This window comes from Pteropus medius, unplaced genomic scaffold (genome assembly GCF_902729225.1).
Source record: "Pteropus medius unplaced genomic scaffold, Ma_sr-lr_union100, whole genome shotgun sequence".
In the NCBI taxonomy this organism is placed as follows: Eukaryota; Metazoa; Chordata; class Mammalia; order Chiroptera; family Pteropodidae; genus Pteropus; species Pteropus medius.
The window spans coordinates 38,954,583-38,978,298 of NW_024354875.1; positions in this window are offsets into that span (position 1 = coordinate 38,954,583).

Here is a 23,716-nt window from a genome sequence, read left to right on the forward strand (position 1 = left end):
TCATGGTGCTCAGCATTAAAAAGAAACAAACTATTGATATACACAACAACTTGGATGGATCTCAAGGACATTATACTAAGTGAAAAAAAAAAACAAAAACAAAAGGTTTTCAAAAAGACAATATGAGTCCATTTATATAACATTCTTGAAATGATAAAATTGTAGAGAAGGGAAAGAGACTAAAGGTTGCCAGGGGTTAGGGATGGTGGTGGGGGGTGGGGGGTGGGAGGGGGTGGGGTTTGGCGGATGTGGCTATAAACGGGCAGCATGAGGGAGATCTTTGTAGTGATGGAATAGTTCCATATCTCAATTTCACTGATGGTTAAGAGTCTACACATGAGATCAAATAACAGAATTATATACATATATCAAGTCAATGTCAGATTTTATTTTATAATTATGTAAGATGGACTCATTAGGGGAAACTGAATGAAAGGTACCTGGGTGTCTGTGTACCACCTTTGCAACTTTCTGTGAATTTCTATTTTAAAATAAAAAGTTTGTTTTGTTTTGGGAGCATTCCTGGGAAGTAACAGAGGCTTACATGACTTCCATTGAGAAAAACCATGTTCTGCCAAGAGCGTTTGAAAGCAAAAAAAGTATTACGCCAAGGAAAGTTGGCTACCAATCAAGGAGAAATTACATATATAGAGATTTTTGTGGCAGAGAAAATAATCATTCCTCTCCAATATGAGTCCCACATAGATTTAATGGTTTTTAAGCCCTGACTACAGAGTGATATGAAGTGGGGAGCTTTATTTTTTTTCTATGTCCAGCCCTACCTCCAGCGATTCTGACTGCTTTGAGTTAGGGTGATTATAATTATCTAGACAGTTCTAAAGTGCAGTCTGGACTGACATACAGCATATTACATTAAGGAATGTAATGTCAATTCAGTATCTGAAATCTGACACAATTTCGAGCCCTGTAAAGGAAAAGTAAACCCAAAGGTTTATGTTATTCTAATAGTGAGGTTATGTTAAGACCAGTTTACCGAACACTCTGAACCTTCTAAATCTTAATGGAGCAATATCCAAAACTCAAGGAGTTAGAAAATAACATAGGTGGTTTTCAATGAGCTGCATTTAAAAAAGAAATCAATATTTTATCTTGTGGGTATCACTGATTCTCTCAAATGATCCTTTTACTTTCTCATGGCTATTAGTAAGATGCAAGGAAAAAAGTGCTCTAAATTTCAGGCATTCATCTGTGTTGAACTGCTTCTAGAAGGGGCAATTCTGTATGGTGTAAGCCAAGGTAACTAGCAGCAGGGATCCTTTGATATTGCCCAGGATAGCAGGATGACAAATGTGTTTGATAAAGAAGATTTGACACAAATTTAAAAATTAAAAATTACGCTTTATATTATGTACTGCAATTATGAAAGTTTACCAAAATCCCACATTAATATTTACAGTTTCTATTAAGCATTGTTTAACAACAGTTAATGATGCTCCTGAGCAATGCTGGTTATTACAGTTGATATATAACTGAGATGTAAAGCAGAATCCTAGAAATGGTATGGCAGTTTCAGGAGACAGCCTCTGTTCACATCCCTGCTGTTTGACCCTGGACGAGTTCTTCATCAGATTCCTCATATGAAATAATAATATTCTGAGGAATGAAAGAAATAATATGAGAAGCACGTTAAGCTGCAAGGTGTTAAACATTTTGTCATTGTCATAATTTTAAAAATTCATTTCTTAATTCTTGGCTGCCTATTTATAGTTCTATGCAACTGATTTTTTTAGAAGTTGTAGTTTATGTAAATAGAGCAAGTATTCCATGATCAAAACTACTATGTGATTAGTCAATCATTAATTGAAGGGTAATGGTTTCCAAATTGTAACTTATGGGCATATTAGCCAACATTGATGAATCATATTAACTATAACTTCATGGAAGTGACCAGCTCCCTTGGCATAAAGAGCCATGTGGCATGCAAATGTTGTATGCCATTTACAGGGTTTTTTTTAGAAATCTAACATATGTTTTATTCCTATATATGACCTTTTCAATAAAGGGCCCTTTAGCTGTGGTGCTGCCACATTTTTTTTTTAATTTTTCAATTATAGTTCACATGCAATATCATTTTATATTAGTTTCATGTGTACAGTGGTTAGACATTTATATAAATTATGAAGTGATCCCCTGATTAGTCTAGTACCTGTACACAGTTGTTACAATATTATTGTCTATATTCTCTGTGCTGTACTTTACATTCCGGTAACTATTTTGTAACTACCAATCTGTACTTCTTAATTCCTTCACAATTTTCACCCAGTTCCCCAATCCCTCTCCCATCTGGGTGCCACTACATTTTTAAACTTTAGATGTGGGAGCAGAAACTTTCTAATAGTGTCCATCTAGCTCCCCATATTCCATACCCTGAAGCAATGCAGAAGGCCACAAGACTATCTAGAAGAATTTCAAGCTGTCTATATCATTCACTACTAATTGGAAAGTATAAACATGATATTGAATACTGTAAAAATGAATGAATGACCTACATAAATATTTTTTAAACTTCACACATATAAAATTATATAACAATTCTAAATAATAAATTACAAATAAGCCTAGAGGAATGATTCGTAAGAACAATTGAGTAATAATTTATGAATTAGCCATGACTTAAATATTAAAAATCACAAATAATATTTTTATTGCGACAGTTTTACCCATAAATTATATTACCCATATAGTGTTATCCATAAATTATAACTTTGTAAATAACAAAAAATATTTGCTAAGAAGGCAAGTATTGGGGTTTGCCTTCTTTTACATATTTATGTAGGTTATCAATTTCATGTTTCTATTTCAAAATATTAATTCCACATCTTTAAGAAAATTACTGTTAAAACTAGTATTTAAAGTACAAACATAAACTTGGTGATTTCTCAACAGTCATCATTTTCTATACTACATTTTTTTCCTCAAGTTGAGATATCTATTTCAAAGTATACCTGTAGGGTTGTACTTATATATACAAGTAATAGGCAATGTGATTTTATTGGCTTATTTGTTTGTTTACATCCCTCTTTTTCCCAAACAGAATAACAATGTTCTATTTTATAGCTACATTGTGACATAAAAAATTTTAAAAACTGATATAAATATTAAAAGGAGTATAGGAAAAATAAGTAGAAGCTCAAAGTAAGGTTAGAATACATATGGCTCAATGTACTTGCCAGAAAAAGGCTACAGGTTTAGCTCTAAGAGAAAAATATGATTGTGTCATAACAAATAGTATCCAGATGTTCAGGAGATATGGTTAATTCGAGTGCTGAAAGAGACGGAGACTTAAAATAAAGTGGGAAAGGCCCACATTTCTTTTAACCGAATGTTAGAGATAAAAAAGCCAAATGATCTATAAAGCAGGAATGGATATTCATAAACACATACTAAAATATCTATATAGAGACTACCGATGATAAACACTCTACACTTGTTCCCTTGTCTTCATCTGTTTCTATTATCAGAACCATGAAAGCAGATTAGATAGTGGAGGAAAGAAGACCTTAGGTCAATTGACATAATCTTTTTGTCTAATATATGACTAGACCCCAGGAGATCTTTACATATTATATCTGTAAGAAGGTACTTCCTTTCAGAAACTTACTGCCAAGGAAATCAAGACTTGAGCGCCAGCCAAACAAAATTACAAAGGAGGCTACAGGTAAATCCCAAGATTAATACATGTCAAACCAATTAATTCAGATGTTCATATTATCCAAGAAAAATTACTGGAGTATATAATAGACTTGACTCAAAATTTAAGATGTGAAAGTAGGAAAATTCTTCTTGCTTTGGGCTGAGAGAAAAGGGAAGGAAGTTGAAGATTGAGAAAAAATGGAAGATGAAAGGGATCAAGAGGAGGTAAGGAAAGTGAGACAAAGTGGAAGAGAAAGATGGCTTCCTACCGGCTTTCTGTGCACAAACCAGCTACCAACTAGCCTGTGTGGGTGTTGGAAGCCTCAAACCAGCTAAAACGTCCAGCCTTTGCAGAACAAGATGGAAAAGAAAGGCACATCTGGTGACTTAGAAAAGGAATTAGCAAACTACACAGAGAGAATATTTTCAGGATCATTTAGAGATAAAGACACAAAACACACCTTAATATGTAGAAATGTATAGTTTCCAAATTTAGAAATTTCTGAAATAATGAACAAGAACAGATGTGGAGAGGGAGTTCCCAAACAGAAAGAGGAACTCAGAGACCGCTGAGAGAGGAAAGAGCTCAAGAAAGAGAAAATGAAAACGAAGTGGAGAAGGCTACAGGGTAGGAGGGAAAGAAGGACCAGAAAGAGGAAGCCAGCCAAGAATTTACCTTACTGCAGTTTGGCACTGTGGAGCCTAACTGACTATTTGATATACCAAGTCTCTGGCAAGGTTCCCTTCTTTGACAGCCTTTACCTGAGTAGAAATAGGATAGAAAGCAACAAGGCAAATTTAAATATGGTGGGGGCGGGGCAAGTGGCTTCCATAGCTTTGCATAATACTATCGATTTTAAAATAAATTTTATTATGAGGAAGAATCATCTTGGACCCTGTCCTGGAATATTAATTAGATAAAGAAAAACCTCATCTATAACAATTTCATTTATAAGGTGATCTCATAAGTGGATCCTGAAGATATTATCATAATTAAGTTCTAGGGTATATATGTATGCAAAATCCTGGTAAACCAGACTCTTCTCATGAAAGAAGTATCTTTGTAGATAAACTTCCAAATAATTACTGAATACTTTCTGTATATGGGAATATACAAGGATTTGAAGCTACTAACAAGAATTTTTCTTTTCCTTATAGGTCATAAAACTTTCTTGAAATGACTACTAGAGGAAAACTACACATAAGTACAATCTGATGAGATGCTAGGAATAGAAAAAACTGAAAAATAGAAGTAATTCCTTACACCTGCTTCTGTTCCCAGTAAAGACTGAAAACATTCAAGGAACAGAGTAACTCAGTAAGGGCAATGTGAATCATTAGCTAAAATTAAATTTGAACTGGGTCTTGAACTGTTGGTTTGTTGGAAAAGTGACTGACAGATACTTAATTAGAAAGGAACTCCATGAGCAAAGGTACAAAGGGAAGAATGTAGAAGATGCATATAATAAAGAGATAATAGAAAAGAAGCCTGGAGGAATAGAAAGATGACCTTGGACAACAATGAAGTAAACTATTGAGGGAAAGTGTTTTAAAAATAAACTTTGAGTAGCCAAGCAAGTGATATGATGAAAATAGCATTTAGGGTTTTGGGGGGTTTTTTAACATTCAAATTTAATTTTAGCTAATGATTCACATTGCCCTTACTGAGTTACTCTGTTCCTTGAATGTTTTCAGTCTTTACTATGAACAGAAGTAGGTGTAAGGAGTTACTTCTATTTTTTTTAATCTTTTGGCTTTTCACAGGTTAAACAGGCACCTAGCCATCATTGGTGACAGATGGTTGCTAACAAGTTGGAGAAGCAACATTTAGGAGATGTTTCTACTGGTTTCACGCTACAGAACAGCAGCTGGTAAAACAGATATTTGAAATGTGTGCTTAAGTGTGTGTGCTTAAGTAGTATTGTGTGTGTCTTGTGTGTGTATTGTGTGTGTGTGTGTGTGTGTGTGTGTGTGTGGTTATTGTGGTTGTTATTTAGAAGTGTTTTACACTCAGTAAGTCACTTCTGAAAAAATAAGTCTGTTTACTCATGACTTTTTATTGAGACTTTTATTTCATATGTAACAAGACAGAATTTGGAGACAAGGGATGTTGTTAAAATATTGTTTTAGATTGCTGGAGGAACACGAGTTATTGTGATAACTCTAATTGCTGATTGGTTTCATTTAATCATATTTCTAAGATCTAAAATCTGAAAACAATTTATCAAGTTAATTGTCTTGAAGTTGGATCAGAGGAAGATACTATTGTCAAATTAAATTACAGAATGTCTTATAAAAGGATGAACTTAACACTCCATTCAACTTTTTTTTACTATCATACTATCAAAGTAATAATAATTGCATATTTGGTTCTCACAGTGTGAAAGGTGCTGAATAACATTCTTTAAAAAAATAGCAAATGACACTGTCCTCATGTGCAGAAATCTGTGGAACTGCTGTGTAAATATTTGAGGTCAGAATTTGGTTTGAAGTGTTTAGAAAAAGGAATGAGATATTTAAATGAGACAAATGGCTTAGAGGCTTAATAGAAACAGATGGATAGCAATTAGAGGGAAAGCTAAGCTGGAAGCACCACTGCAAATAGTTCCCGGCTGGAGAAGAGCAGATGATCATACCCAGGAGTGGAACGACTGAGAAAGAATAAGTAGAAATCGGTTACTCCAACTCTTGTTCAACCTTTATTTAAAATTAAAAAAAGAAAAGAAAAGATAGAAAAATAGCTTAAGCAGTGCTTCCAGAAGAAGTTATCTGTAAAAAATAGTATCTATATCACCTGTTTTTTCTCTCCTGCTTCTCACTTCCCTCTCCTTTTCATCATTCTCTCTATTCACTTCTCACTAAAAGTCAAGATTTGTTTTATAGCTTTGTCATTCCTTCATTTTGTCAGAAAGGGCCACAGATTTTCACACAACTGCAATTTGGGGTTAATAGGGTAAAGGAGAGGGGGGAGGGAAAAAAAACTGTTCTTAAAAGGATGGAGTAGAAAGGGATTGGTTATTAAAATTTATTTTTTTAATATTCAGGGAGTATAGAAAAATTGAATAAAGCAGGCCAGGGGGAAGGTGCAGAACGATAGGGTTATTATATTACTTGGCTTATTCAGATTATATTTAATAATATTCCACAGTGATATTTAAAATGTACCATGCTTATTATTTTTATTTGTTGTTTCCTTTTTTTGAGGTTATCATTTAAATAGCCTTAAGCATTAGCATTTTGACGGGAAATGTTGGGTATACTTGTAACTACTAACCTTTAAAATCTTGAAACGTGTATCTTGACCATTAAAATCCTAATTGAAATCATGTTATGTCAAATAAGATGAATAGTACAAGAAACAGTGTACATGAAGAATGAAAATATTTGAGAGGAAAATAAATCTTCATAATTACTGGCTGGTGTTTAGGGGAAAGCAGATGCTCGCTCTTTAGGAGAACACCTTACTTTAATTATGGAAATTCCTTGCCTTTTGGTAATGAAAAACCCACTGAAGTTTTAAAACACATCAATTAATAAATATGTATATTATAATAAATATGTATGTATACTGAAGTGGAATAAAAATTAAATTTTAAATATTAAAATAAATATAACTTGTTGACTAACAGAAAAGAAGGTAAATATTAGAAATTACCTAGACTTGTTGATTAGTATGAAATATCTTCACAGAGAATTTTGCCAAACTCTTTAAAATTTATAGCAGAGAGAGTGAGAAGTATTCAAAGGAATACCTAAAAATAAGTGAGCAAAATTCTTGAAGAAGCTTGAATTTTCAATTCAAAAGCTTGGGTTAAGATACTGTGTAGGAGTCATTATATGGCAGAAAGTCTGGCTGAAATTCAGAGGCCTCAATTTTAGAACACCTTTTTTTTTATCTTGTCACCACTCTAAAACTAAGTTTTCCTGTGTATATAAAATGAAAGCTTTGGTCTAAATAACTTAAATTCCCTTTCAATTCTCATACTTAATGAATTTACAAAATCTTATAGTGATAAGAAAATATATTCTCAACCAAAGATTACTGTTCAAAACTCAGTTACCTTCCAGAATTCAAAGTGTACACACTATAATCTTATTTTAAAAAGAATATTTACATGTAAAAAATTCTAGGTGGGCACACACCAAAATGCTAGCATTTATTTCATCTAACAGATATTAATTATTATGTGCCAAGTACTGTACCCTTCACCATGGACACAGTGGTGAGAAAGAAGGACATGGCCTTGCCCTCATGAGTCATATGGACTAGTTGCTATATCTCTGGGAGACAGAATTGCAGTGTCATTATTCTTCTCTTTAATCTCATTTCTAGAATTGCAACATGTAACACTTTTGTAATAAGAGAAAGTTACTACTTAAGAAAATCCCACAGTTTTCGCATAATGTAATCCTACTATATCTTTACAATGCTATACGAAAAAATATACTCAGAATTTGAATGACTCTGATTTTTAACAAAAACAAGGCAATTGCTCAAATCTGTTCTCACAAGCAATGAATTTTATAAATTTTACTGTTGACTTATTATTATGCCAGGCCCTTGTAGCCAGCTGACCAAAGGAGTGAGGTTAGTAACATCATCAGACTGCTTACAGTTCAAGATCCCATCTAGAAACTGAGGAGACTCTTGTAAGTACTGTAGTCATAAAATACCCCGAAGAAACTTTAAGTAGAGCTATTATGGACAAACCTCAGTAGTCATGTGCCTGATAGTAAAAACTTTACAGTGCTACCCATAATGATAGATTTGATCCTAAACTAGAGTAACCTCTGTGATGAGGCCCATCGCACTGTCAGAATCCTTTCACAGAGGTCCACAGTATGGCCTCTCTAGTCATTGTTTATTATTGATCCTTGTTTAGTCTCGTATGATGTACTTTTGTTGTCTTATAGTTCTCTTTGTCTAAAGACCTATTTTGGAGAAGTCAGATATCCTTCTAACATTTGCGGTAGTTAGGCTTTTTGGCCAGATATCACTTTCTTTCTTGTTACATTTTTGCTCCTAAGTTTTTTTTTTCCGTAAATATCTTCTACCAAATCATCCATAAGCCTGTATTCAACATGAATTTCACTTGATTGGCATTTTAGAATTAATTGTTATTGTGCTATTATAATTATTTTTCCCAGTCTGATAATATATAGCTTCCTAAATATTTTTATAATTATTCTTTTGATCATTATTATTATTGCTGTGATTATTAATAATCTGTTATTAATATTTAAAAGCAGACATATTTACATGGAGTAAACAAATTACAGACAAAAGAAGTACATATTAATAATTGTCATATTGAGGGTGGCCTAGGTAATTATATCAAGAAAAATGTGTTTATTTTTTAATAATCTAAGTGGAGTATATCATTTCTGCAGGCAGTCTAATCTGATAGTTGATAATTTGGGGAAATTCAAGATAATATGCTAGAAATAAGCCAATGCTTATTAATTTGTAGAATTGGGTTTTAACCAGTCTTCTCTCAGTGTCCTATAGTCTTCTATGGTGGCAATTTATTATTTTGCATCTAAGCTATATTCATCACTATTATTTTAGCCTGTGTCATATTCTTTAACCAGTAGAAATAATCTCTATTTTCATCTATAGTTTTTAAATTATATTAGGTTAAAATTATTCCTCATGTGTCTTATCACTAACTTTTTAATTTATCTCAAAAAGGTTTTCAAGTCGTATAATACAATGCAGACACAAAATCAAACTAAATATTATCTCTGCCCTCAGGGAAATTTCAATCTAGCTAGAGAATTAAAACAAGTAATAATAACTCAAAATTGGTTACTAGATGTTCTTTAGTGTTGAACAGTGTATACTACAAAATTTAGCATAAACTTTTATTCATTTAAATATATGAATATAAAGATGATCTGCCTGCAACAGTCCAGACCCCATTAATCACCAGTACTGATTCAGCTGATCTGGCTGGCTTGCTGAGTGTACCGTTTTCCCTCACCTCTTAGCTCGGCTTGGAGTACGTGTCCTGAAATGTCCTTAGTGCTTTCCTCTGAAAACACCGTTAGACATTATTATGTACATTTTACAAATAAAGATTAGAATTCAGAGAAGTTAAGTTCTTGGCCCAGGTGCCACAGCTAGGACTTCTTTTGAGTCTAAGTTCCAGTATTCTCAATAAAACATAGTCACCTTCCCTTTTGGTGTCACTGATGTCAGAATCATTGTTCCTTTGATAAATCCTCCACATCCTAGATCTATCCACAAAAACAATAGAATCTGTTCCATGCAAAATTTAGGGAGATATTGCCTTTTCTACATTTATAATTAGGAATTTCTAGAAGAAATGAGAAGAATTGATATCAGTGAATGTCTCTGCCTATAATGTTGTGTTGTGAAGGATTCTGAAGTCTTGTTTGAGATCAATAGAAAAAAGTGCCATAATTGTTGATGTTACCATGAATATAGAAAGGGTAGGTAGTTGTGTATGACTTATGTATTTTTTCATTCCTAATCATCTGTAGATTAGCATAGTTTATACATTTTATCTACAATATAATTTTGCTGATTTATGGCCAATTTATTTTTCATTACAATCCATGTTATAGTCTACAATGACTCTGTTTTGCCCTGCCTTTTCACACAACAGAGTAATTTTTTTATTCTTGCTTGTAATAACTATCTACTTCAAACAGTGCTTTTTATAATCATTAAGAGAAAGATCCTTAACCTATTTAGTTTATTATCTTTATGGAGAGACTATACTTTGTCACTCCTAATAGTTAGATATCATATGGACATAAAGAATCAAAGTTAACAAATAGGTATAAAAAGTAATTTATAGTCACAAAGAATTGAGTTATGGTTACCTTAGTAACCTTAACAATGAACATTAAGGCTTTCTAAGGTAGAAAACTCAATCATAATAGTACAAAAACATAGCTTTTTATGCTTAATAAGCTGGAGGTATTATATATCATAATTGTATGCAATAAATTACTTCAGAGTAAAGAAACCTCTAAGATGGTAAATCAGCAGTATTTAAGGGTTGACCAGCTTCTTTAAAATGTCCTGTGGGCAGAAAAATAATATACTTTCTGCTACAAACTGTCTATTGATATCTATGTAATAAGAGAAGTAAAAATAAACATTTGAACATATGCTAGTCTTGAAAATAAAGATAAATTTCTAATAAAATCATGGAACCCAAGCATTGGTAAGGACCTTAGAGATCAGCCCAAAGCAGAAATGTGTTGTGTAGATTCCCTAATAGATTTCAGCCAGCTTTGGCTTAAACCTTCAATCGAGATTTTATTTTCTCACCAAGCACCTTTCTTGTCGTTGTACAGATTGAGGTGTTATTATAAAGTTGTTTCAGTGAGCCAAGAATCTGCCTTCTTTTTGCATTCACCCACTGATTCCTGCTCTGCTCTCTGGAATGATACAGTGAAAATAATCCTTATAACAACACTTGATAGACCTTTAGATATTGGAAGACAGCTATTAAGGCTTTTCACTAGTCTGGCTTCTAAGGTTAACCTGTCTCAGTTCTTTGAACTCTTCCTGTAGGTCATAGTTTTCTGCCACTTTCAGCATCTCTTGGTTACATTGCAGATTATAGATGTCTCTCTTGAATTAAGGGGGAACAGGTGCCAAATTGAGCGACGTAACTTTTTCCTGTATCAATTACATTCTAGGCATAGAATTAATGTGGCCTGACTATCTGAGACTGAAGAGATCTATACTTTTCACGATATTCTTATTGGCCATGTAGTCAACTAAACACTGCTTTTGTTTAGATTGTTTCACGTGAACTGCTGCCCAATTGCTTTTTTCTACTGTTTTTTACTTATATATTTGCATTTCCAAGTCTAGGCAGCAACCCTTTAAGCCTGCTAAATTTTGTCTTGTTGTTTTGGTCTGATATTTTTGCCTGGAAATGTAATTTGGCAGGATTGGGAAATAAGGTTTTGGATCACAAGGCTGCTGTTGCCAAGCTTTTTAATCTAGTAATTACATCTTCTATTTCCATTGCTGAAAGTGTCGATCAGGACAGATTCGGGAAGGGAACTCTGTGGTCTTTCACGTTTGCCCTCATTTCAAATTGAAACAAATACTGACGATAACCTTGTCTTGTATTTTTATGCCTAGAGACACTTTGTAAAGCCTTTTAAAACTATGATTTTTTAAAACCTCACAGCCACCTATGAGGTCGACTTACAGCAGCTATTATATCTTTGATTTATGTACAGATAGGAGTATTTGGAAGGCCAAAGACCTACCAAATGGCACAGTGAGAACTAGAACACAGCCTAACTCTTTCGCTTTAGTACTGCTGTAGCTTCCAGTGGGATCCATGCTTACCCTGAGGAAGAAAACAGGACGTTACCACCAGCAGCCATTGAGATCCAGACAGCATCAGGAGAGAAGCAAGAGACTCAATATCCCTGAATCTATCATGCACTCTATCCATGATAAACAAAGCGAGCCAATACTTAAAAGTAATACAGCCATTCCTTGTTTAGTTACGATTATTAGATAAACTATGAATACACCTGGACTATTATCTTACCTACAATACCAGCTTATCCATTAGGATATTATAAGAGGTAGTTCTTTCTTCTAGAATTATTATATACCAGTCTTAACATTCTGTACCTACTAATCTAGTATTCTGATAAAATATACCCAAATATTTAGGAATGTTTTATCCTTAAAAATCCATGTAAAATCTTATATTTTTTCCTAAATATTAATCATTTATATAATTATTTGTTCTATCATTTCACAATGGATAAATTTTTATTTTTCTGAAATGGGGATATTTTTATCTTTCAAGTTCCAGGAACCTTTGTAGGACTTTGATTTTTTATGATCTTAGATAACTGATGAAAGTTTCTCTGTGATCCTGATATGACACCTCTTTTGCTTCTGGAAACTCAAATTCATTTGTAGTTATCAGAAGTTTTATATTACCTCCTTATAAATCTTGGTCTATGATTGATTATATAAGTTATTGATTTCCTATTTTTATTTGGAGACTTTGTCATTTTGTAGCAAATATGGAACCAAAACAGGTTTTGGATATTGTTTGTGACATCTAGAAGTCTGAAATAATTTGCATCTGACAATGTGACTGACTCTTTATTCTTCATCCTGCTCTAAACACAACAGCTATTTCTAATAACTTTTTTCAAATCCTCAGTTTATTCTGGCTTTTAATTTTTCTTGTATTACTTCTAGATGTTTGTACTACTCTTTTGAATGAGTCCTATTTTTGAGTCTCTTCATTTTTTATACATCTTTTTAAACATAAGATGTTAATTAGGAAGCTCCTTATACAATCATACTGATTTTTAAAATAATGCTTCCTTGTTTCCTTTTCTTTGAGCTATTTCATTTTCGATGCCATTTACAAACATCCAACCCTCAAAAAATGTTTTTTTAAAAAGAAGAAAAATAATTTTTTTTTTACCTATTATATGCCATGTATTATTGTAAAGTCCTTTTGTGAGAACTGTACCTGTCTTTTCACTGAAATTTTTGAAATCTGTTTTTCTACATTATTACTTTTATGGTCTTTGAGTTACTGGCGAGTTAAAATTAGCCAAGAATATTGCCAAGGAAACTTTCATGCTACATACAAACTGTTGTGATAAAAGAGTATGACTACATGTTTTCCTCTTTGGTTTAAACAGAAAAAATCTGGGGAAATATTCTTCTCAATCTACACAGATTTCCTATGGATAAAGCCTTGGTAGCGCCAAATGGAATGGGAAAGGTCTTTACAAAAGCAAACCATTCTTCAATAAAGTTTGATTGCTATTATTTCTGGCATGCCAGTACCTTAGAATTATTATTCCATATGGTGAAAAATTTAAAGATATGTATGAGAATTATTGAATTCCCAATGTAAGAAAATTTGATATCTTTAGGAATTGTTATTTTATATTTATTAAGGTCTAGCAAATCAGTCTCATCAGAAATCCTAACTTGTAGAAATGATCTCTATCATTGTGGATTTGCTACCTTGAGAGCTAATCAGTCACAACGATGCTAACCAGAGATAAGGTTGCTAACATAAAGGCTACTTCCACAGAATCACCTGGGAACTTTGACAAGTGGTAGACAAAAAGAAAATGCAACCTTGACAAGTAAAAATTCATTTTGTTATAGTCAGTTCTTTTGTGTACAAAGTATAGTGATGCCAGATCTATAGGTTAGATGATTCTGTCTTTCCATTTATTTCATCATTTGGGATCTTTCCAAAATAAGATATTTTGAAAATATGAAGAAAAACAACTAGAAATTCTGAAGAAAAGCAACATGTTAGTGCCTCATAAAATCTTTGTTATTTCCCTCATTCTAGAATTAAAAACATGCCAGAACTGTGTATTCCTAACTCACCTGAAATGATAGCAACTATAGCATTAACCAACATTTTTTCTCCAATAGAGTTCATAAAATACTGTGCATAATGCTATCTGATATGATCCTTACAACAACCCTGTAAAATAGTTGTGACTATTCCAATTGTACAGATAACTGAGATTCTTAGTGTCAAGTACTTTCCTCAAGAGAAAAAGCTAAATAGTGACAGCTTAAGCGTGTCACAGATCTCATTCGATTTCAAATAGTATATTCTTTTCACTACATTATATATGAGGAAGTTTATGGTTTCTTTAAAAATTCTATTAGAAGAATTCAAAGAAGAGATAGAAGCAGAAGTTAATTGTAATATAGGTCTGGAATAAGTGATGTTAGATGAGGGCAGACCTAAATATCAAGGCCTCAACTTGAAAAAAAAAATAAGGAACTCATACAGCGTTAGATGAGAACTATTCAATAATGAGAATGCCATTAATCATCAGAGAGATACAAATTAAAACCACAATGAGATACCACCTTACACCTGTCAGAATGGCTATCATCAATAAATCAAAAAGCAAGTGTCGGCAAGGATGTATAGAAAAGGGACACATCGTGCATTGTTGGTGAGGTTGCAAATTGTTGCAGCTACTATAGAAAACAGTATGGAGGTTGTTCAAAAAATTAGAAATGGAATTACCTATGACCCAGCAATTCCACTTCTGCGTATTTATCCAGAGAAATCCAAAACAGTAATTTGAAAAGATATATGCACCTCTACATTCACTGCAGCATTATGTAAAATAGCCAAGATATGGCAGCAACCCAAGTGCCCATCAATAGCCAGTTGAATAAAGAAGATGTGGTATATATAGCCAATTGAATATTACTCAGCCATAAAAAAATGAAATCTCACTATTTGTGACAACATGGATGAATGTAGAAGCTGTTATGTTAAGTGAAATAAGACAAAGGCAGATATATGTTCTCACTTATATGTGGAAACTAAAGAACAAAATAAACAAAAAACAAGAAACAGACTCATAGATACAGAGAACAATCTGATGGTTATCAGATAGGAGAGGAGTTAGGAGGCTGGATGAAAAAGGTGAAGGGATTTAGGAGTACAAATTGATAGTTACATAATAATATTGGAATGTAAAATACAGCATAGGGAATACAGTCAATAATATTGTAATAACTGTGTATAGCGCCAGGTGGGTACTAGAGTAACTGGGCGGGGAGGGGGGGAGCATGACTTCATAAATTATATAAATGTCTAACCACTATGCTGTACACCTGAAACTAATATAAAATAATATTGAATGTCAAAAGTAATTGAAAAAGGAGAAAAAAAAATGTCAATGGCCCAGGCTCTACAATTTGTTTTTATTCTCAATTGGTGTGAATTCTAAGATGAATTTAAAAGACTAAGATCTTTGGTGGCTGAGAAATATTTCATTGAGCATTGTGAATAAATTGCCAAAGGTGATGAGAAAGAAAGAAAAGATATAGTAGTTTATAGTTGTTATATTGGAGAAGTAGAGAGAGACTTTTCCAATTTTAAGTCTTTATCCTTTGTACTAAAGTATTTTTGTTTGCCAAAATATTGTGATTCCTTTCCCTGCAGTGTTTCCTGTGGGAGGATACATTCCTTTCCTATGGCACTTAGAAATGTCCCTGAAACTTAGAACAGAAGTGAATGTATGTCTTCTGAGCAGAACCTAGAAGAGCCAGCTCTTGCTTTGCCATGTCTCCTTCCCCTGCTTCAAGAAGAGAAACATCCAAGAGAAAGGAAACTCTTTCAGTCTGCTACCTAGAGACAAGAAAATATAGAAGAGAGCCACAGCAGCCCTACATATACCATGAGTGAGAAACTTTTGTGGTTATGACCACTAAAATGTTGGGATTTATTACTGCAGCATAAACTATACTCTCCTGATAGATATATTCCTCCTTCTAAATGTTTATTCTAACAGAACTTGAAAAATAGTGAAATGTACATTAATTCAGCTTCTTAATAATAATTGTCCTGTTAATTTATTTTTTTCTAATAATAAGTGAAAATGATATTTAATTTAAATATTTCTAAAGAATATGGTATCAATACAGTAGAAACTGGGAAAATGAAATGACACATTATCAAATATATGAAATATCTAGATATGTACAGCATAAGTAAGGATAAGATGAAAAGTCATGAAATTTGCGCATAGTTGGTGCTTAATAATTACACATGCAAAAAAAATAAAAAAATAAAAAATAAATAAAATAATTACAGATGCAGCAGTGACAAAGTTCTTCAAAAGCAGTATCCCAGTGAGCAGAGAAAATATGTACATTTTTAAGTAGAGTTAAAATTTTACCCCAAATTTCTCTAGTTCTAAGAACCTTTTTCAATATTCCTATTACACTTTAGAGTTCCCCGGTAATTCCAAAACTGTAGGTTTTTTTAAAATCAAAAGAGCCTGTTTTGCTTTGATACTTCAAAACTGTATATCACAAGGAATTAGTTATTTCTCATTTTATCTTTAGTTTTTATGAGAAAAGAAATGTGCATATGTCTAAACTGATAGTTTTGCTAGTGGTCATTTACCTGCATTTTATTTGTGCATCCTCTATTTAAATAATAGCTTTTAGTATTTTTCTCTCATTATTAAAATTGAAAATTTTCATTTTTTTCCTTAATATGATGGGATTATTTTATTCTTAAGTATGTATCATTTACAGTAACTTCAAGCTCACAAGAGTAGATTGACCCATATGTTACATACTGAATCCCCATATAAACAACATCTCAAGATATTTCTTTTCATTGACATTCGGATCACTCCCTATAATCCCAAACTTTTGCATTCTAGGCACTTAAGGGTTCCTATTAAAATACTAACAGTTTAGTCTGGAGTTGATGCTATTAATACCAGAATGATTTCATTTACCACATCAACAAGGTGTTTTCTGAGGGTATGTTTTCATATAGGTAAAAAGGAGGTGGGAAGAACCCAAAGTATAAAAAGCGGGAAGAACCCAAAGTATAAATAAACCCAAAGCTAGCTCATCTCTCTGTCTCTCTGTCTACCTTCCTCCCTCCTTCTCTCCTTCTCCCTCTTCCCCTACCTCCCTCTTTCTCTCCTAAAATTTATGGCCAATGTGCATTACTGAATCTTCTCCCCATCCTAGTGTCAATCCTGGTACCCCTCTCTTCATTATCCTAGCTGCAATCACACTCTAGGTGGTCACATCTGGTCCCATAATTTCAAATACTATCTACAGATGAACAACTCCTAAATTTTTATCCCCAATCCCAACCTCTCTTCTGAACTCCAGGCTCATGTATCTGACATCTTCTCTCTGATGTCAAATAGAGATCTCAAATCTAACACGACGAAATTCATCATTTGAATTTTTCCCAAGCCTTCTCTTCCCACTGTCTTTTCTATGACAGTTAATGGCAATTCCCTTCCTCTCAATGTTCAAACAAACAAAGAAAACTTGAGATTATCCATTTCTCCTTAATTTCTCTTGAGCCATATGCCATCGGCAAATCCCATCAACTCTACCTTAGATTACACCCAGAATCTGACTACTTTACCTCCACTTTTCTCCCTATATCCTAATCCATCACCATCTCTCATCCGGATTATAGCAGTAGGCTCCTATTAAAATCCTCTCTACCTGGCCTACCAGAAGTATGTTCTCTATGTACAGGAGCCACTGGGATCATTTTAAAATAGAAGTCAAAATGTCTCACTTATCTGATTCATAAAAATAAAAACCATGATCATTATCTTTCCCTTTCTGCAACTTCCTGCTGCCCTTCCCCCCAACTTACACACACATTTTCTCCCTACTTCTCAGATCTCATCTCTCACCTTTCTAGCCATAGGTCATTGCTGTCCACACTGGCCTTCTTCCTGCTGCCACCTCAAGACATTTGCATTTGCTTCATGCCTGAAAAAGATAATCCCCCAACTATCTGTATACTTTAACTCAAGTGTCTGCTCAAATATCACCGTATTGAAAAGCCTTCTTTGAGCACACTGTGCAAAAATAGCATGTAATTATCCATCACTGTTTCCTACATCTTTCCTTCATAGCCCTGACCACCCCCTGACTAATTGGATATTTGTTTCATTCTCCTGCTACTTAAATACTAATTCCTAGAGGGCAGGGACTTTGTCTGTTTTGTTCACTCTTATGCCTCTAGTGCCAAGAACTATTTGTTGAATAGATAAAAATCTAATGCATCGAAAGACTTTGGATGATCAAGGAGTAGGATTAGAGCTGATGGAAAGGTGTACTGTATGGGGAGAGCAGAGAAGTAGGACCTAACTGGGGATATATGAGTATTCAGGATAAACTTTGTCCACTATACATTTTCCCAAAAGTTATTTTTCAGTGTGAAAAAATGCCAGAGAGCCTCCTATTTATAGGATATTATTTAAGTAATTTTGACAATAACAAATAGAGTGTGATCTTCCTTCCTACTCATCTCACACTTTAACTATGCCCTTTTTGGAGTGTGAGGTATTGTCTGTAGCATAGTCTCCAAATTTATTTGTCTTTTTATGACTCCATAGTAATCAAACAGATGCAATCTTCTCCACTTATATTCTTGGTTCATTCACAAAGTAATTTAATGTAGAAACTCTTTGTCTTTATTTAAGATGTGTTTGGACTTGGGTGTATGTGTTTTGTTTTAGAAGCTACATCGGAAGCAGCAATGAGGAAGCAGGTAGAGTGAATAGAAAAGGAGAAAAAGCCAATATAAGGGAGTAGTATCCAGGTTACTACTGTGAGCAACAGATTCAATTCCACTAGGACTTTCTCAGAAGCCTATAAAAAAAGTGCTTCCCAAGGTAGTCACCCTGAATGCAGGAGTCTAGAGTAGGGGTAAGCTGACTATGGCCTGTGGGCCAAATCTGGCCAGTGACCTTTTGTAAATAAAGTTTTATTGGAACACAAGCTTGCTAATTTGTTCACTTATTATTTATGGCTATTTCAGGGCAATAAGGACAGAGTTGAGCAGTTGCCATAGAGACTCTTAGGCTATAAAACCTAAAATAATTACCATCTGGCCCATTTCAGAACAAATCTGCTGGTTCTTATCTCAGGGCATTTATCTTCAAGCTCCCATTCACCATTGTCGAAAGATTTCCTGGAGAGCTTTGTCTTTTTCCCACTTCCTGACTTTGCTTATAAGACGGCCAAATAATCTACTGGAGCCTCTGACTGAATGTGGAAGCATGCTGCATGTCATCTAAACTGGTCACTGTCAGTGCCAAATGAGTCTGAACTAGCACAGAATTGCCCCAGTACATTCAGCTGAAATCAAGAGTGGGCTAAGCGAATATAAAGCCTGCTTCAGAGGCATCTACAAGTCTTGATTCAAGGATATGTTAACAAGTTGTGCCCCGATAAAGGAAAATCTATTTATAGATGAAAACACTTAACTAATGAGGATACTAAATGAGACTTGAAGAAAAATTGACTTACTGATTGAGGCAGTTATTACGGTCTAATTGACTAATGAGTACTAATCCTAGCCATATTACTAATATACAATGAGGTTGTGTTTCCCTAACCTCCCCATAAATTACTTTTATTTTCTCACAAGCTAGTAACACCCAAACAATTTTAGTTATTTTATTTTGTATTTATTGATTTCAGATTTTTATGTTTACATAAAAATTGATAAATGTTTAATGCAAAAAAGTTATAAGAACCTATGAAGAAATTTAAATTTTACCTTATTTCTTATCCATTGCCAGAAATTTTTTTAAATTTGTGGTTTTGTATGTTATCTTCCAGATTTTAAAAATATTCTCTTTGAATATGCATCTACTTATACACAACGTTTAAAATAAACCATACCAACTTTTCACTAACTTACATATCCCAAATGTATATTAGACCTTCCTCTATAGCAGTACAATAAAGATACCTCATTATTTTTAAAAGCTATATAGTATTCCATTCCATGGATAATATACTGTAATTGATTCCTATGATAAACATTAAATTGTTTCTAATTTTTTATTATTTAAAATGGTGCTCAAAAAACAAAGAACAGTGCTCTACACATCTACTGCCCAGATCCTTGTTTCAAAACACCATTCTCCACTAAATGGAATCATGGTTCCTTAGGAAAATGGCTGATTCCAGGGCTAGGCCAAGGACAGTGAGCCTAAAACATTTTGTTGTACTAGAAAAATAGCACGTGTTCTAAAATCATTGGGATTTGTCAAAAGGTCACAGAAGCTCACTTGAAATGGTCCCAGTTGCCAAATCTGGTCCAATTTGAGCACCAAAATAATGAAGATGATGTTTTCATAATTAAGATAATGTTAATATTATGCTAATGTTAATAAAAATTATTTTACTGACTAAAATTAGAATCCATTAGTCCACACCAATATTAAAATAATTATTACATAGGGAAAAAGAGAAAGCTCTTCATTGTAGTAGAAAGCAAACAATTTATAAATGATGAATTAGGAAATCACTATTTGCTAATCAGCATATTAATAATTGATTCAGATATGAATTAATGGGTGAAAGTCTGAAGAGTAACTGACTATTTCCTTAGTCTCAAAGTACCTATTAATTACAGAGAGAGGCATGGTATCTTTATACTAGAAGAACCTGGCAAACACCTTAACCAAGCAATCAAGTTAACTCCACCAGTAAGAGGACAAAATTGCACCACGTGTCTCTTGGTATGATGCACTAAGGAAAATACAACATCACTCCCTTGGTATTCCTGCCAAAAGTACATCATATGAACCTAACATGAGAAGACATCATACTAACTCAAAGTAAGAAATATTCTGCAAACTATCTGGCCTATATTCTTTCAAAATGTCAATGTCATGACATACAAAGAAAGATACAGAAACCGTTCCAAATCAAATGAAACTAAAAAGACAAGACAATGAATACAACCCATGGATTTTCTTGTTGTAAAGAATATTACTAGGATAATTGCAGAAATCTGAATAAGTCCTCTAGATAAGTAAACAGTATTATATCAATATTAATTTCCTAACTTTGATAAATTTACTGAGATTATATGAAAATGTCCTGGATTTTTAGGAAATACACAATAAAGTACTCAGGGGTAAAGGAGTACTCTGCCACTTATTCTCAGTGCAGAAAAAAAGATTGTGTGGGGACGTATGTAGAGAAAGAGAGAAGGAGAAAGAAAAAAAGCAAATGTAATAAAATGTTAATATTTAAGAATACTGGATAAAAGTTACATTTTTGGGATATTCTTGCAATTTTTCTATAAACATCAGATTATGCCAACAGTAAATTTTATAAATAATAATTAGTGAACATCACTATATATAAATATTTGTATCATTCTAAAAGTGTGACTATAGGATAAATTCCAAGTGAAATTGGAATTTACACATTTTAGATTTTCAGAGAAGTTAACAAAATTCTTCTATGGTTACTCCTGTGTACCCTTTGACAATCCACAAATGACACTGAAGATAGTGCATTATTTGACACCTCAACATCACTGAACACTGTCCCTCTTTTGAATGTGAGTCTGATAAGTAAGAAATAAAATCTCCTTACTGTTCAGGGTTGCATTCCTTTGATTAGTATAGAGATTGGACATCTTTTCATATATTCAGTAACTGTTTGAATTCTATTTTCTTTAAAGTAGATGTTCATACACTTCGCCATTTCGGGTGTCATATTTTTCTCAATCATTAATAGGAGTTATTAATATGTTAAGAACAGTAACCAATATAACATTGATTGTGAATGTTGATTACACTAGTTTATCCTGTCTTAATCTTTTTAAGAGTTTTATAATTTTATATAATCAAATCAATCTTTTCTACAGGGATTCAAGATTTTATATCATGTTTATAAAATCTTCTCTAGTCCCAAGAACATAAATATATTCATCTGGTTTTTTTCTGAAACTTTTGTTTTTTTATTAAATAACATTTAAGTTCATAAAGTTATTTTCTTTCCAAATAATTATTAAAATCCATTTTGATGATGATAATCTGAGTCTATATAAAACTTTTTAAGTTTTTTATTGATAGAAAGGAAATTAATAATAATCTGTAAACCAAATGCTTCACGTGTTCTATGTTTAAAATAATTGTGTCACAAAATAGTTCAGTTTCTCTACCTTGCTAAAGATTTATGACTGATTTGGATCCCAAGGACGGGTTTGGTAGATTCTCCCTCTCTCAAGTACTACTCTAACAAATGAGAGGATATGTAGGAAAAATGCTGCCATTCTTCCTAAATAACCTATCTTTTCCCAGAAATAATATCTTAGAGTAAATATCTGCCTGAAGAAAATCTAGTTGTTTTCTGCTTAGGTAGGGCAGGCAGACAGTGTCAATCCCTTTGATCCCTCGAAAACACATGGGCCTGTGGGCTGCCATCCTCTTGAAGGATCCTGTCATTCCTTGTCAATCCTATTAGACAAGGATGGTATTTTGTAACAATTTATATCCTTCAAGGTGATTTAGTTATTTTCTGCCAAGATTATGCTAGAGGATGTCATTATTTTTGTCCTATCTGTCTCATTACTTTTATTGCCAGAAAATGTTGTTGTTTTCTTTCTTGATAATCCATCTCCCTATAAAAAGATTGTATTAATACTTTTATGCTGGATAAAAAGATTCAGTTTTACAATGAAGAACATAGAAATGAGATTACTGTGCCTGTTCTTTGACGATGCTGTCACAAATAAACAATAAACAACCCTAAGAAAAAAGGACTTTGAAAGCATCAACATGTTAGAAGTAGAATCTTTTTAAAAGAGCATCTATATGAGCATTTGATTACATGCAAATTGACATCTTTGAATGATGGCATGTTGGTTAAGAGGAAAGCTTTGGACTTAGCCATTGCTAGCTAAATAACATTGACTGTGTGTTATACACTCTTGTAGTTCACTTGCCTTATCCGTAAGACAGAAATAATAACAGTATGGTGTCCTAGTGCTGTTGTAAAAATTTATTTAGAAAACTCCACAGAAAATATTTTTATACTACTTGGTACATATTAAGAACTCGAGGAGCATTAGCTCATCATCATCATCATCATTATAAACAATCTTTATGTATTATAGTAATAATGATCTAAAATGATTTGATTCTAAAATACTATATTTAATCCTTACTAGTATTATCTATAATACACAAATGCCCCTGGACTAGAAATTGAGAGATACTGATGGAACCAAAAGCTTCTCATTAACTCATGAACTCATGAAAGAAATTCATACAACCATTAGGGAGTGGAATACTTTTAATAATGTAGATTTAGTTAAGTCAGACCTCTACAAAAATTAGTTTTCATTTTTGGATAATAATATTTTATCATAATTGCCTCTGTAACTGAAGAAGTCTGTAATAGAGATGCTATAAATAAATGATGGCTTCTTTCCTATTCTTTCTGCAATTTTTTGGACAATTCTGGAAAAGGTGGCTGCATGACGTCTCTTTGATTCAGACCTCGGACAGCTCCACGCACAACTCCTAAATTTCTAAACCATTGATTCCCAACGTCCTCTCATTATCCCTCTTGTTCAATATCCTGCTCTAATATTCCTCCTCCTAGCCCCCCACCATTTAAGTTAGAAGTACTTTATGTTTACTTCTATTCTGCTAGTCTTTTTTTTATGTACGTACTGTGTATTTCACATTTTGGAACAAAATCCAACTTTCC